The 16,808-nt window shown below is 41.1% G+C and overlaps 1 long non-coding RNA gene across 3 annotated transcripts in view; it reads left to right on the top strand.

Annotated features, from left to right (window-relative positions):
* LOC122558583 overlaps window positions 1-16,808 on the top strand; it is a 167,921-nt gene that overhangs the window by 33,074 nt on the left and 118,039 nt on the right. For all 3 annotated transcript variants that reach the window (XR_006314190.1, XR_006314188.1, XR_006314189.1), the window contains exon 2: window positions 4,096-4,188. This is a non-coding gene — a long non-coding RNA (uncharacterized LOC122558583). The remainder of the gene's footprint in view (window positions 1-4,095; window positions 4,189-16,808) is intronic.

Raw genomic sequence — 16,808 nt, 5'->3', positions numbered from 1 at the left:
CTGTTCAGCCGACTGAGTCCTTTTTTTTAGGTTCTTACCTTCCCAGAAGCCTCTGTTGACGACTTCTGGGTTCCCGCTCCTAGTTGTAAAAAAAAAACAGATTGCGAAAGGAAAAACGTTAATTTAAACTGGTCTCCGCTTACCTTCCGTCTCCCCTCTCTGTGCGCCCGCTGTAGCACTGAGCCATCTTCTCATTTGCTTGTGATAGCCTCCAGAGAAATTAGGTGCATAAATACACAGCATTACCTGAGTTATCTCACTATCCAGTTACCAGGAATATGTTGTGGTGCTGTGGATTCCTGTTCAAGGCTTTCAGGATTTGATGGTATCTGGACAAATTCTTCAAAATGCAGAGTCCTATTGTCTGAGTGTTTATATGTAATAAGAACAAAAAATCTAGGAGCAGGAGTCGGCAGGAGCCTGCTCTGCCGTTCAATAAGATGATGGCTAATCTTTTCGTGGACTCAGCTCCACTTACCCGCGCTCTCACCGTATCCCTTAATTCCTTTATTTTTCAAAAATAAAATCTACTTTAGCTTTAAAAGCAATTTACTGAATAGCAACTACTTCCCTGGGCAAGGAATTCCATAGATTAACAACCCTCTGGGTGAACAAGTTCCTTCTCAGTTCAGTTTCCTCTAACCTTGAGGCCATGCCCTCTTGTCCTAGTCTCACCTACCAGTGGAAACATCCTATCTATTTCTATTTTATCAATTCTCTTCATAACTTTATATGTTTCCATAAGATTGCCCCTCACTCTTCTGAATTCCAATTAATATAATCCCAATTTACTCAGTCTCTCCTCATAAGCCAATCCCTTCAACTCCGGAATCAACCTAGTGAACCTTCGCTGCACCCCCTCCAGAGCTAATACATCCTTTCTTAAGTAACGAGACCAAATCTGCACGTAGTACTCCAGGTGTGGCCTCTCCAGCACTTTGTACAGCTGTAATATTACCTCTCTGCTTTTAAACTCAACCCCTTTAGCAATGAAGGACAAAATTCCATTTGCCTTCTTAATTACTTGTTATACCTGCAGACCAACCTTCTGTGATTCATGCACAAGGACACACAGGTTCCTCTGCATAGCAGCATGCTGTAACTTTTTACCATTCAAGTAATATCTATTTTGCTGTTCCTTCTACCAAAATATATGACTTTACGTTTACTCACATTTGTATTCCAACACTTTGCCCAGTCGCTCAATGTGTTTGTGTTCCTCTGCAAAGTTTCACATCCTCTGCACACTTTGCTCTGCCACTCATCTTAGTGTCATTGGCAAATTTTGACACTGTACATGTCGTCCCCAACTCCAAATCATCTATATAAATTGTAAATATTTGTGGGTCCCAACACCTAGCTCTGAGGCAGGGATCTGAGGTCTGTTTCTATCTACTTTGTACCCAGGATGCTTTGCTAATGAGAGAGATGATGACTTCATTCATACTCTTCTCAGGTGAGGCTTTGCAATCAGGTGCTCTCTATTTCAATGGCTTTGGAATGCGGAAAGTGTAATGTTCAGCTAGCTTTGACTATGATTTCAGGTCATTGGAATGTGGTGTCTATATTCTTTTTAGAAATTCAAATACATCTCTAGTACATTTTTATGCATGGCTTGAAAACACTGGCTTTCCTTAATTAGGAGAAAGTGAGGACTGCAGATGCTGGAGAGTCAGAGTCGAAAAGTGTGCCAGTGGAAAAATACACAGTCAATTAGACTACATTATCCAAAGTGACTATTAATTTTGTGCCAAGCTTTTTCAAGATTTTGACAAGCTTTTCCATCATTGAGGTTAAATTAACTGGTCTTTATTTGAACACGTGTGACATTTGCAATTCTCCTCTTCCTGACATCCTGAATCTGAGAAAGACTGGACAATGGTGGTCAATATCTCTACAATTTCTACTCTCTCTTCTCTTGGTGTCCTTTGGATGCATCTCATTCAGCCTTAGCTTTAAGTACAGAGAGCTTATCCAATACACCACCTAATCAATTTTAAACCCTTTTAAGTATCAGAATTATCTACACTTGAACCATGATCTGCACAGTATCTACTTCCCTGGTAAATATGGATACAAAATATTCTTTTTAATATCTCCGCAATGTCACCTGCATTATGTATAAATCTCCTTTGGGGCCCTCGTTGACCTTACTCTTTCCCCATTATATGCATCTTCCACCTTGAGACCCTCCAACCACACACCATTGCCCTGTGGCTGAACACCTCAACTCCCCCTCCCACTCTGCCAAAGACATGCAAGTCCTGGGCCACCTCCACCGACAAATCAAAGCCACATGACGCCTGGAGGAGGAACAGTACATCTTCCAACTTGGGACCTTCCAACCACACGGGGTCAAACTGGATTTCATCAGTTTCCTCATCTTCCCTCCTCCCATCTTGTCCCAGATTCAACCCTCCAACGTGACACCACCCTCTTGAACTGTCCTACTGTCCTTCTTTCCCACCAATCCATTCCACCGTGCTGTGCTTTTCCAGCGCCACAATGTTTGACTCTGGCCTCCAACGTCTGCAGTCCTCACTTTCTTCTGTGCCTATGGATTCTTTTAGGTTCCTTTTTATGTTAGCTGCCAATCTCTTGTTAGTGTTACTTGGCTTTATTAGTTTGCTTTCTTACATGGCGTTTTCTCTGAATCTTTGATATTCAGCGCAGTTTTGTTGTCTTCTCCACCTGAAATCTGTCGTAAGCACACTTTTTTTCTTCTTAATCTTTAGTTATTTAGGTAGCTCCGAATTTGTTTGTCCTACCTTTTTCCCTTTCTGGGAATATACCTTGTCAGTGCCCAACTGATCTCCATTTTAAAGACACATTGTTGAGATTTCATTTTACATGCCAAACTTCGATTCCAATTTATGTGATCCAGATCTATCCTTATCCCATTAGAGTTGGCTTTTCCTCAGATAGTTATTCTTAGTCTGAACATTCCTTGGTTTTTTTTTTCCATACCTACCTAAACCATACAATGGTTACTGTCCTCAAAATGTTTCCTAGTCTTAAGAGCCACATTTAGAAATGCCTGCTTGTTCAAAGCATTGAAAACATAATGTCAAACGGAGAACACCTTGTAAAAGTCTCTTGCCCCTCTCTGTCCTTTACAGTACGACTATCCCATCTAATTTTGGTTCATTAAAATCTCCCATTACAATGTGTAAGTTTGCCACCACTCTGTCCATAAGTCACCAAGTTGCAATTAAATTACAATGTCAAGCAATGTAATTATACCTTTTTGCCCTTTTAGCTCGAGTGAAATAGATTCTGTGCTGTGCCTGACCTGCTTGGGCCATCCAGTTTTTCCAGCACTGCAACGCTCTCCTAAATCAAAACAGCCATCCTTCCAACTTGCTATCCTTTCCTGCCAAGAGGTTGAATGGCCTACTCCTGATCATGATTCATATGTTCTGATAACACAAAGAGATATTGATGAGTTAAGTGAGTGGAAAAGATGTGGCAAATAGAATGGAATGGGGGAAAATGTGATATTTGATCATTTTGGCAGGAGTAATTTTTAAAAAGCATATTATCTCAATGATTAAAGATTGCGGCGTGCAGGGATGTAGAGGGACCTGGGTGTCCTTATGCATGAATCACAGGAGTGATTAGGAAAGTTAATAGAATATTATCATTCTTCACGAGTGAAATTATTGGTCCCCGTATTTAAAGAAGGGTATAAATGCTTTGCACAATGACTAATTTAGACTTTATTGCTTCTCCCTTCCTCTGAATCCATTGAATATTTTAAGATTTCATATTCTAGCCCTAACTCTCTGTCCCAGTATTTTGTGTATCTTTTGGTTTTGAGCGGTGAGAATTTATAGTTTGAATGAAACTCTGCAAAACATTTTGAGGTTTGTCCATTGCACACATAAAGTAAACTTGTTGGAAGTCTTAATTACTGTCAAGTAACATCTTTGGCATTGAAAATTAACTTTTCAAGGAGGAGCCTTATTCCATCAACATTTAGCTATTGTTTTTAGTTACTTTATAATATTAATCTATTAACATTTTAACTGCTATATCCTTTATCTGTGTGTCTCAATCCAAATTTTCAGTGCTTTGTTTACTTTCACTTTCCAGATCTGATTTGATATTGAATTTGATGTTCTAACGGAGACTTCCTGGTTCGGACTGTGCACTACTCATTAATGATACTTCAGTGATTTGATTAAGGTAACATATAATTGTTTGGCATGTTTGCACAGTTCCTAGACAACCTTTGAGGACACTGCACGTTTTTTAGATAGCTGGATGGCAGCAGTCTGCCATTCCAAAGCCAATAGATAGTTAGTGCCATTCATTGGCTCCTCAGGACAAAGTTCAGTCCATTTTCTTGTAGATGCTCCAAATCTTTTTATGTTAATTATCTTACTTCAGTAGTGTAGCCAGCTTGATTGAAAAATTAAAATGATGGCAAAATGTGTTTGTCTTCCTAACTTGCTGGTTGCGCATTTTTGATTTGTGTTGATTTGAACATCATAATTATTGGATTTCATTTTGGGATAATAGTTACAATTTATTTGAGCTTGAGCAAATCTTTGGGTCGCTGAGGTCTAACTGTGGGACGTGCGTTATGCTGGCATCACGCTTGATAAGCTAGAGAGATGCCTGTCTCCACTGTCTGTCCAGCCTTTATGTTGTTGAAATGTTCTCCGGTTAAATGTGCTCCCTACAGTTTTCTGGTTTTCTCCTTCAACTCAACTTATCTGGGCATGACATAGCCAGAATCACTCTGTAACCTGTTCTTTCAGCTTTACAGGCCTGTTCACGATATGTACAAATCGTACAACTTGTGAGGGATGTTTTTGTACAAAGCAATGGTTCAGCTTTGAAATTGAGAGGTTCTGTATGCTCATGGTAAAAAGGGACTAAAGTCTTTTTTTATAAAAATAGCAAGTGATGGCAGGGAAGTGAAGCTATCATTCTGAAGAGCGACATGATTGACATTGTTGGAGTTTTCCACTGCACCACAATAAAGATGAAGGGAAAATTCTTCAAGATAATTGGTAGATTGGCTCAGTAGAGACTTTAATTGTAAAATTAAGGCAGAGACCACTGTCTGTACTAAAGGAAATGGAGAGGAATACTTGAACCTTGAAGATTGTGATTATTAAGGAGCAGGGCAGTGGGCTTCATTTTAGATTGATACAACAAAGGGCTATCACAGACTTGATGGTCTTCATTCTGTCCTGTGAATGTCAATCCAAAGGTTGATTACAATTTTGAACAGTGTGCTTGCACTTTTATCGGGAAGAGAGATAGGTGCTCCTTCACTTTTTATAACATTTTCAGACAATAGGAATTAGTTCTTACTCTACTACACATCCTATAAATGGTTAAGCTCTGTTTTATTCCTTATGTTTAAAGTAGAGCACAAACTGCTTCTTAATATATATCACAAAAGGAATATATTGGGAATAGAAGACCATCTCGTTAGGGTGATTAACACTGTTCTCCACTACAAAGAAGGAAAGTGAAGAAGGCTGTGTTGCCTGGCTGGTGCAAAGGCTCAGGATATCTGCTCAGAGCTGTAGAGGAACATCCAATCGGAGAGAGAAATCCGATTATAATGGCCCATGTGGTACCAATGACATCCAGATAAGGGAGGAGGTTCTGCATACAAGGAGCCAGGCATAAAGTTAAGAAGCAAAATCTCAAAAGGTACTTAACTTTGAATAAATACCTGAGCCACATGAAAATTGTCATAGAGTAGAGAGGGAAGATGAATGCATGGCTCAAAGACTGGTGTGGTAGAAGAGGGTTCTTGCTAAAGAGGCACTGGCACCATCACTGGAGAAGGTAGATGCTGTATCATTAGTATGGTTTACTGTGTGAGGAATTACATAACTAGGAAATTGGAGAGGGTTTTACAGCAAAAGAAAAGGGGCATAGGAATTAAAATTGGGAAAGGATGGTAAATTAAATAGTGGAGGCAAGGTAATAATAAAATAATCAGGAAAGGGTAGAGAGTAAAAACCTAATAATAAATCAATAGATAAAGTAGAGGTTATAAAGACTGTGAAAGGACAAATTTCAAGGCTGCTCAGTTTTGAATATTTGAAAGAAAGCTGATGAGCGGCTAGTGCAAATTTGAATAAACATGATCTGATGGGTGTTACAGAGATATGGGAGCAGGTTGACCAAGATTGGGACATGAATATTGAAAACTCTGACATTTTCCTGGGAAGGACAGGAAGCGAGAAAAAGGTGGTGGCATGATTCTGTTAGTTCATGATTGTATCAGCACAATGGAGACGTGTGACGGAAGTTCAGGAATCCAGGGTGGGGAAACCATTTGGGTTGAGATAAGACATGACAAGGAAGAGTCACACTGTACATGCCTCTTAGTAGTAACCATATGGTAGCATGCAGTATGAAAGAAGAAATAATGTGAGCTTGTTAGAAAAGTATGACAGTCATCTTGGGAGACCTATTCTACATAGCTGCTAGAAAAAAATCAGATGGGCAAAGGTAGTCCAGCTGAGGCATTCATAGAATGTTTTTAGGATGATTTAGAACATCGAACATTACAGCGCAGCACAGGCCCTTAAACCCTCAATGTTGTGCCAACCTGAGAAACCAATCTGAAGCCCATTTACCCTACACTATTCCATTTTCATCCATTTATCCATCCAATGACCATTTAACTGCCCTTAAAGTTGGCGAGTCTACTACTGTTGCAGGCAGGGCATTCCACGCCCCTACTACTCTGAGTAAAGAAACTACCTCTGACATCTATATCTATCACCCATCAATTTAAAGCTATGTCCCCTCATGCTAGCCATCACCATCAAAGGAAAAAGGCTCTCACTGTCCGCCCTATCTAACCTCTGATTATCTTATTTCTCAAGTCACCTCTCAACCTTCTTCTCTCGAACATAAGCAGCCTCAAGTCCCTCAGCCTTTCCTCTTAAGACCTTCTGTCCATTCCAAGCAGCATCCTAGTAAATCTCCTCAATGCTTTCCAAAGCTTCCACATCCTTCCTGTAATGCGGTGACCAGAACTGTACGCAATACTCCAAATGTGGTCACACCAGAGTTTGGTACAACTGCAGCATGACCTCCTGGCTTCGAAACTCGATCCCTGTACTAATAAAAGCTAACACACTGTATGCCTTCTTAACAATCCTATCAACTTGGGTGGCAACTTTCAGGGATTGATGTACATGGACACCAAGATTTCTCTGTTCATCTACACTACCAAGGATCTTTGCAATAGCCTAGTACTCTTTATTTCTGTTGCTTCTTCCAAAGTGAATCATCTCACACTTTTTCACATTAAAATACATTTGTAACCTCTCACACCATCTCTGCAGCTTATCTATGTCTCCCTATAACCGACAACATCCTTCGGCACTATCCAAACTCTACCAATCTTAGTGTCATCTGCAAATTTACTAACGCATCCAGGTTATTTATAAAAATGACAAACATCATCGGACCCAAAACAGATCCTTGCGGTACACCGCTAGTAACTGAACTCCAGGTTGAATATTTCCCATCAACCACCACCCTCTGTCTTCTTTCAGCTAGCCAGTTTCTGATCCAAACCGCTAAATCACCCTCAATCATATGCCTTCGTATTTTGTGCAATAGCTTACCATGGGGAACCTGATCAAACACCTTACTGAATTCCATATGCACCACATCAACTACTTTGCCCTCATCCACCTGTTTGGTCACCACCTCAAAGAACTTTAAGGTTTATGAGGCACAGAACAATGTATTCTGGATAGAGATGATGAAGTGTGGCACTGAACAAAGCACAGCTGGTCAGGCAGCATCTGGGGAGCAAGACAGTCAGTATTTCGGGCTTCGTACAGCACAGTAAGATGGAATTAATTAGAGTCCTAGTGAAGGTGGCCTCAGGCAGCAGCAATTATGCCATGTTTGGAAAAAAAAGAGAACTGGGAATTAGGAACAAAATAGAAATTGTTGGAAAAACTCAGCAGGCATGTGTTGCAGCATCTGTGCAGAGAAAACTAAGTTCACATTTTTGGACCAGTGACCCTTCTTCAGAACTGATTGTAACCAGGGAAAAGGTGGTATAGTTGCTGAAGATGGGGTGGGGTGAGGGGCGGAGGAGTAAACAATAGGTGAAGATAGAGCTCAAGAGAGAGAAACACCGTTGGCCAGAAAAAGGAATGGGTAAAGGTCAGCCTGGGAGAATGAATAGCTGCTAATGGAGGCCATTACCTGTAGTGGCTGACAATCATGGAAATTCTTTAGTATGGAAACAGGCCTTTCAGCCTCATAAGTCCATGCTGACCCTTTGAAGAGTAACCCACCCAAACCCATTCCCCTAGCCTATTATCTTATATTTCGCCCTGACTATTGCACCTAACTTACACATCCCTGAACACTATATGGGCAATTTAGCATGGCCAATTCACCTAACCTGCATATCTTTGGATTGTGGGTGGAATCTGGAGCACCTGGAGGAAACCCATGCAGACAGGGGGAGAATGTGCAAACTCCACACAGACAGTTGCCCCAGGCTGGAATCGAACCCAGGCCCCTGGTGCTGTGAGGCAGCAGTGCTTACCACTGAGCCATCAGTGGGTTGGTTGTGGCAGCAGTCCATGTGATGACAGGGGCTGGTGTGTGGGAGTTGGTGGAAGGACATGGAAGGTGTTCAGGCCCTAAACTTACTGAACTTGATATTATGTCCTGAGTCTCCAAATAGGAAATGAGATGCTGTTCTTCCAGCTTTACAGGAGCAGCACAGGAAGACCAAGACAGAGATGTTAGCCAGGGAATGTAGTATGTTGGAGTGGCAAGAAACCGGAAGCTCAGGGTAATTTTTGTGGCAAAAAACAAGTATGCTTTTCTCTATTAGTTGCCTAACCACCTGCTGAAGACCCAGTCTTGATGTTATGTCCTTTAGCTGTGCTGCTGCCAAACCGCACCTGGTGGTGGACATTGAAATCACATTGAATATTTTGTGCCTTTACCAATCTCAGTGCATCCTCTAAGTGTTCTTCAACATGGAGAAGTATTGATTCATCAGCTGAGGAATGGTGATACATAATGATCAACAAGAGGTTTCCTTGCCCATGTTTGACCAGATGCCTTGAGACTTCATGGGGTCCAGAGTCCGTTGAGGACTTCCACGGCAACTCTTCCCCACTGTGCTTGGACCTCTGTTGGGTCTGTCCTGTTGGTGCAACAGGACATACCCCAGGATGGTGATGGTGGTGGCTAGGACTTTAGTCTATGTTTCCATGAGACTAAAACAGCAGTTGAGTGTCAATCACATTGTTGTAACTCTGGAGTCACATGTAGGCCAAACCAGGTGAGGATGGCAGATTTCCTTCCCTAAAGTATATGAATGGACCAGATGGATTTTTTTGACAATCTGCAATGGATTCACAGTCATCAGTAGATTCCTAGTTCGAGATTAGTTTTTATTTTGAATACAAGTTTGCCATGGTGGGATTGAAACCTGAGTCCCCAGAACATTAACTGAATTTCAAGATTAATAGTCTAGCAATAATACCACTATGGCATCACCTCATAATATAAAACCAAGAACTGTGGAAGTTGGAGTTCTGAAACAAACCCAAGCAGAGATTGCTGGAGAAACTCAGCAGGTCTGGCAGCGTCTGGGAAGAGGAAGCAGAGTTAACGTTTCAAGTCCGGCGATGGTTACGTCTCACAGATATAATCTTCAATTTCCTTTTCCAAAATTTATCAGAATTAAATCTGCAGGTTTTCCATGAGTTGCATTTCACTAGTATCTGTTGGATTTCCATGACGTTGTAAATTCGCCGGCATTTCAAACAGACCATCGGGTGCACTTTAACAGACAGTTGTTATATACATGATATTGTAGATGATGAGTACAACCTCTCCTATTCTAACGTGACGCTTGTGTATGCACCTTCCTGAAAGAGTTCAGAAACTGATAAATTCATGTCAACCCTGGCTCATTTACAGGCACTTTGACCTCCTGAGTCAGTGTTCCAGGTTCATGTGCTACTCCAGGAGCAACAATCAGTGCTGACAATCCAGCAGGCTGAGGTCATGCTGCACTGTCAGAACCACCATCTCTTGGATTTGACATTTAAACAAAGGCCCCATCTATCTTCTAGTGTAAGTGTAAAAGACTCTTTGTATTAGAACAGGAGAGTTATCCTGTTCAAAAATAATTCCTCCACTCAAGAAAGCAATTTTTCTGGCCATTATTGTATTGTTGTTTGTTGAAAGTTTGCTATGCATGTGTTGGCTGCCACATTTCCAGCAATATTGCAGTGACCACACTTCTTAAGACACTTCATTAACTATCAGGCACTTTCAGGTGTCTGTCTGGTGATGAATAGTGCAACAGAAATACGATTCTTTCTTTTTGAATCCGTGCATACCAAGAAGTGAGATGAGCTATAAGTCAGGTTTCAATACAATCATACATCTTGCATGCCATGTGAGTATTCGAATTATTGCTGACTGTGCCTTATGTCTATTGTAAAGGCATTGCAATAATAGAGAATAGCCGGTTTCCCCACTTTGAGCACATTGCAGTTGGTCATTTTGCAAATGTTCTTCTCTACTTATGTAAGTTTCTGTGATACATTTGTCAGTCACTCTGAGTTACCCTGCACAGGGACCATTCTTCACACATTAGTACAGATAATAGTTACATGTAGGACACACCTTGCAAGGGAATAGAAGATGAGTTTTTAAGAAAGAAATAGCAACATTTATGGATGATGATTGAGCGAACCAGATCAGCAAAGGTAGTGTTGATAGGGAGTTCAGAGAGTGCATTTGGGGACAATTCTTTTGCAGTAGCATGTTCTCGATCAATAATGAGACCTGAGACAGGATTAATTGGTAACTTCATGATAAAGGAACTTTTAGGTAACAGTAATCATAATGTGGTAGAACTTCACATTTAGTTTGAATGGGAGATGCTTAGCTCTAAAACTAGTCTTTTAAATCTAAATATAAGGTAACTATAATGGTAAGAAGATAGAAGCTGGCTAAAATGAACTGGAAAACTACCTTAAAAGGTAGACTTTTAAGGAGACATTTAATAATAAGAAAGATTTAAGAAAGATCAGGGGGCATTTTTTATGCAGCGAGCGGTTCGTGTGTGGAAGGAACTGCCAGAGTAAGTGGTGGATATGGGTACAGATACATCATTTAAAAGATGTTTAGATATGCACATGCTTAAGAAATGTTTGGAGGGATAGGGGCCAAAAGCAGGCAGGAGAGATGAGTTTAGTTTGGCATTATAGTCAGTATGGACTTTTTGGACACAAAAGTTTGTTTCCATGTTGTATGATTCTATAACTCTTCCACAAAGATTTATCACGGTGAGAAAGACATTTTTAGAACGGTGCATAATCAGTGGCTGAAAATGCAAGTTAAGAATCGTGTCAAATTGAAAAAACACAGACAATTCTGCGAATAAAGAGACAAAGAACAAAGAAAAATTGCAGCACAGGAACAGGCCCTTCGGCCCTCCAAGCCTGCACCGACCCAGATCCTCTATCTAAACCTGTTGCCGATTTTCAAAGGATCTGTATCCTTCTGCTTCCTGCCCATTCATGTATCTGTCTAGATACATCTTAAATGACGCTATCATGCCGGCCTCTACCACCTCCGCTGGCAACATGTTCCAGGCACCCATCACCCACTGCGTTAAGAACTTTCCATGCATATCTCCCCTAAACTTCTCTGCTCTCACTTTGAACTCGTGACCCCTAGTAATTGAGCTGCCCCCACACTGGGGGAAAACGTTTCTTGCTATCCACCCTTCTATATCTCTTATGATTTTGTAGACCTCAATTGGGTCCCCCTCGACCTCCGTCTTTCTAATGAATAAAATCCTAATCTACTCAACCTCTCCTCATAGCTAGCGCCCTCCATACCAGGCAACATCCTGGTGAACCTCCTCTGCACCCTGTTCAAAGCATCCACATCCATTTGGTAATGTGGCGACCAGAACTGTACACAGTATTCCAAATGTGGCTGAACCAAAGTCTTATACAACTGTAACATACCCTGCCAACTCTTGTACCCAGTACCCCGTCCAGTGAAGGAAAGCATGCCATATGCCACCTTGACCACACTATTGACCTGTGTTGTCACCTTTCAGGGTACAATGGACTTGAACACCCAGATCTCTGTACATCAATATTCCCCAGGACTTTTCCATTACTGTATAGTTTGCTCTTGAATTGGAATTTCCAAAATGCATCACCTCTCGTTTGCCTGGATTGAACCATCTGCCATTTCTCTGTCCAACTCTCTAATCTGTCTATATTCTGCTGTATTCTCTGACCGTCCCCTTCACTATCTGCTACTCCACCAATCTTAGTGTTATCTGCAAACCTGCTGATCAGACCACCTATACCTTCCTCCAGATCCTTTATGTATATCACAAACAACAATGGTCCCAGCACAGATCCCTGTGGAACACCACTGGTCACAGTTCTCCATTTTGAGAAACTCCATTCCACTACTATTGTCTGTCTCCTGTTGCCCAGCCAGTTCTTTATCCACTAGCTAGAACACTCTGGACCTCATGAGACTTCACTTTCTCCATCAGCCTACCATGGGGAACCTTATCAAATGCCTCACTGAAACTTATGTATATGACATCTACCGTCCTTCCCTCATCAATCAACTTTGTCACTTTCTCAAAGAATTCTATTAAGTTGGTAAGACACGACCTTCCCTGCTCAAAACAATGTTGTCTGTTACTGATATTCCCATTTTCTTCCAAACGAGAATAGATTCTATGCCTCAGTATCTACTCCAGCAGCTTCCCTACCACTGACATCAGGCTCACCGGTCTATAATTACTGATTATTCCTGATACCCTTCTTAAACAAGGGGACAACATTAGCAGTTCTCCAGTCCTCCGGGACCTCACCCATGTTCAAGGATGCTGCAAAGATATCTGTTAAGGCCCCAGCTATTTCCTCTCTCGCTTCCCTTAAGTAACCTGGGATAGATCCCATCGGACCTGGGGACTTGTCCATCTTAATGCCTTTTAGGATACCCAACATTTCCTCCCTCCTTATGCTGACTTGACCTAGAGTAATCAAACAGCTATCCCTAACTTCAACATCCATCATGTCCCTCTCCTCAGTGAACACTGATGCAAAGTACTCGTTAAGAATCTCACCCATTTTCTCTGACTCCACGCATAACTTTCTTCCTTTATCCTTGAGTGAGCCAACCCTTTCTCTAGTTATCCTGTTGCTCCTTCTGTATGAATAAAAGGCTTTGGGATTTTCCTTAACCCTGTTTGCTAAATGGGTGAGATTCTTAACGAGTACTTAACTTTGTATTCCAGCTTCATTCAATAAATTTAAATTCCGTGAGCTGTTGTGGTGGGATTGGAATCCGTGTCTCCAGGCCTTGTGGATTATTTGTCCAGTGTTGTGGTTAGTCAGTTTCTAACACCTCTCCCTGTTTAACTAACAGTGCAATGTCAATAGTTTTCTTGCCCTCCAGTGCAATGTAGTCATAAAGGATTAGAAAATTATGTCAGAGCCTCCATGATTTACTATGAGTAAATCCTACAGTTTAAAGCCTAGGCAGTAGTGCGCAATGAAAATTGAGGGTGAGTGAGAAGCAGGAGGAACTGGAGGAGCGCAAGTGAAGGTTATGGAGAAAGGAAGGGGTGAGGCCATGGAAGGGGGGGAAAAACTGAGTATTTTTAAAATTTAGCACTTAACGGACTTGGAGCCAATGTAGGACAGCATAATGGATGAGCAGAGCCTGTTGTGTGATAGAATACAAGAAGCAGGATTTGAATGCGATCAAATTTAAATAAAGTTCAAAGTTCAGTGTCAGACCGAAGGATTAGTTATAATTGAATTGTCATCAAGTGACATCACTGTAAAACGTTTTTTCCTTCCAGAAACATCTGTTCCTAATTGTGGGAAATCGTTGTTGAAATATTTCTTGGAGGCCCTGTGTCATTTATAAGAGAGAGTGGAGCAGTGTGAAGACAAACAGTATTATCCTATCTTTGCCAAACTTTTGTTCTTGCTGGCAAAGGGCGGTACAGTAAGAAGTGAAAATATTGTGGTCGATCTAATTAGGATGTCTAGTTTAATGTATACAAATTCCATAACATACGTCCATCCAGCAAACTTCCATCTATAGCTTGCTGTACAAATTTAAATACAGGAACCACTAGTAAAAGAACAAAAAAAAGAACATGTTGCAAAGTTTTTTGTGGGCTCAATCAAATTGTTAAACTGCTTGACTTGCATTTGAGATTTATTGGATAATCACAACATTCTTTCACTGTGTATCAGACAAGTATTAACTCCTTTGTCTCTTAGTGTGCAACAAACATGTTGTGTCATTTTTCTCTAATGTCAGTTGCTTTGTCTCTTTTCCTCCTTTCAAAGGGCTGTTATTTGAAGTTCCCTTCTCATCCGTAAGTATGACATTCCACAGCTCTGTCTCGAGACATCCAACTAACTTATTTCTACAGCCATTTTTGTGCATCAACTGTCTTTTAAAACGTGTATACTGGAACTGCAAGTTAGAAATGTCCCCTGTACTTTGATGTGCTGTAATGTGTTTGTAATACTATGGCCAACTCCATGTGCATGTCTGGAAGCAGCATCGCATTGAGCTGAAGGTGAAACTCAAACATTATCAGACCATTGTTTACCAGACTTCTTATGTGACACAGATCTAGATCTGCTATAAGTGACACATCAACTTTCAACTACTTTAGTCAAAGACTCCTAAGATGAATCATCATGATGCAGTGGCAGGTCAAAATCTCAAACAAGGAGATTCTTCATGCTGAGCTCAACAGCATGGAGGTTGCCTGTTCGATCAAGAGAGATCCCACAAGATAATGAAATCGTTTACAACTTGGATACATACTCGAACGATGACGAGCCTACCACAAATCTCTAAATGTGTCAGTCACTTTGGCGCTAGCCATTTCTGTTTCCAACTTACACTTTTGTTTTTTTTTCCAAAACTTCACTATTAGCAATGTCTATATTGAACTGGTGCTACACTAGTACTGCCAGCTCCTGATGCTTAAATCTGGCATAGCAGGTGGCAACAATAGTGTAGCCTTGCCTGCTAAAGCTGATGGCCAGGAAGATCCAATAAACATAGTCTTCCACGCACTCCCCAGCTACTTTTCAGCCCTGCCTCCTCCCTTCCACTCCACCTCCTGCCTCACTGGTTTCTCTACCTCCCAAACCCCATCTCATCCCATGTCCAGATCTTAAACTCTCCTCTCCACTTCCTTGACCTGACCATATCTGTCCATCTTCCTTCCCACCCATCTGGTCCACTCTTCCCACTGACCTATCGCAATAACCCACAACCTGCATCCAGCTATCACTACCACAACTCCCTTGCCCCCCATTCCTGCCCCTTCCCTCTATTTATTTCTGAGCTCCCCCCTCACTCCTCCATCTTGATGAAGTGTCTCAACCTGAAACGTCGACTTTTCCACCACCTGATGCTGCATGGTTTTTCTGTGTTCTTCCAGCCTCCTGTTTGTCTACTTTGGATTCCAACATCTGCAGGATTTTTTTGTCTCTAATAGAATCTTCCAGCATCTTGACCTTGAGAAGCCAGCATGCAGTCCTAAACATCACCAATTATTTTGATGATGTTGCCTACAGGCAATGCATTCTCCTCAATGTAACACATTTAAAAATAGCTCAATCAGTATGTAAACCCGTGTAAAACTTGCAGCCCTTTCAGTTCACAGAATCACATCATTTTTATACTGCAGAAGGAAATCATTCAGCCCTGCACTGGTTCTCTAAATGAGCATTGTGAATCTGCCTTTTCCTCAGAGCCCTGAATATTGTTTCTGTTTAAATAATCATCTAATTCCCTCTTAAATGCCTCAATTGAACATGCTTCCAAAAGACTTCCAGGATTCTGTTCAGACTCTCGCGACACATAATGTGAAAATGTTTTTTTGCTCTCATGACATTTGTTGCTTTTGCAAATTACCCCTCATTCTCAAATTTTTTTATGAGTGGTAACTAGTTCTCTCTATCTATCTACTTTGACAAACCCCCTCATGATTTTGAAAATTTCTATGAAATCTCCTCCTAGCCTTCTGTCCAAGGAAAACATTCTCACTTGACCAATCTATCTTCATAACTGGTAGTGTCATCTCTCAAATAATTCTCATTGCGTCTTATGCACACTGTCTGAAGCGTTTACAGCCTTCAGTTATGTTTAATATTAAACAGCCTCTGTAGTGCAAAAAATACTTTATAAATGTACAGTCTCATTCTATCAAAAATCCTTTAAAAATTGCAGGTGTTTAATAATTTTTCGAACATGGTTTTCCTTTATAATTGTTTTCCTTCAAATCACTAGTTTGTCCCAGTTTACCCTATTTTCCGTGACTTAAATAAATTTCTTATGTGGACTTCTGATATTCCTGCTTTGCTATCTGTGAGAATGCTTCAATCCGATCATCTGATTTAGCCTGTTTGCTGCCTGCCCTGTGCTGAATGTCACAGATACCTCGATAGATGGTACCAAATTGAAGTTGGCAATATAACACCATAAGATTGTAGGAGCAGAAATTAGGCCATTCAGCCCATTTGAGTCTGCTGTGACATTCAATCGTGGCTGCATAGGTTTCTCAACCCCATTCTCCCCATAACCCTTGATCCCCTTGATACTCAAGCATCTATCTATCTTAGTCTTAAATATACTCAATGACCTGGCCTCCACAACTTTCTGTGGCAACGAATTCCATAGATTCACCACTCTCAGGCTGAAGAAGTTTCTCCTTATCTCCGTTCTAAAACACCTTCCCT

The sequence above is a fragment of the Chiloscyllium plagiosum genome, chromosome 17, assembly GCF_004010195.1.
Source record: "Chiloscyllium plagiosum isolate BGI_BamShark_2017 chromosome 17, ASM401019v2, whole genome shotgun sequence".
Lineage (NCBI taxonomy): Eukaryota > Metazoa > Chordata > Chondrichthyes > Orectolobiformes > Hemiscylliidae > Chiloscyllium > Chiloscyllium plagiosum.
The sequence above is the reverse complement of the archived record's forward strand: the minus strand, read 5'-3'. Positions and strand labels throughout refer to the sequence as shown.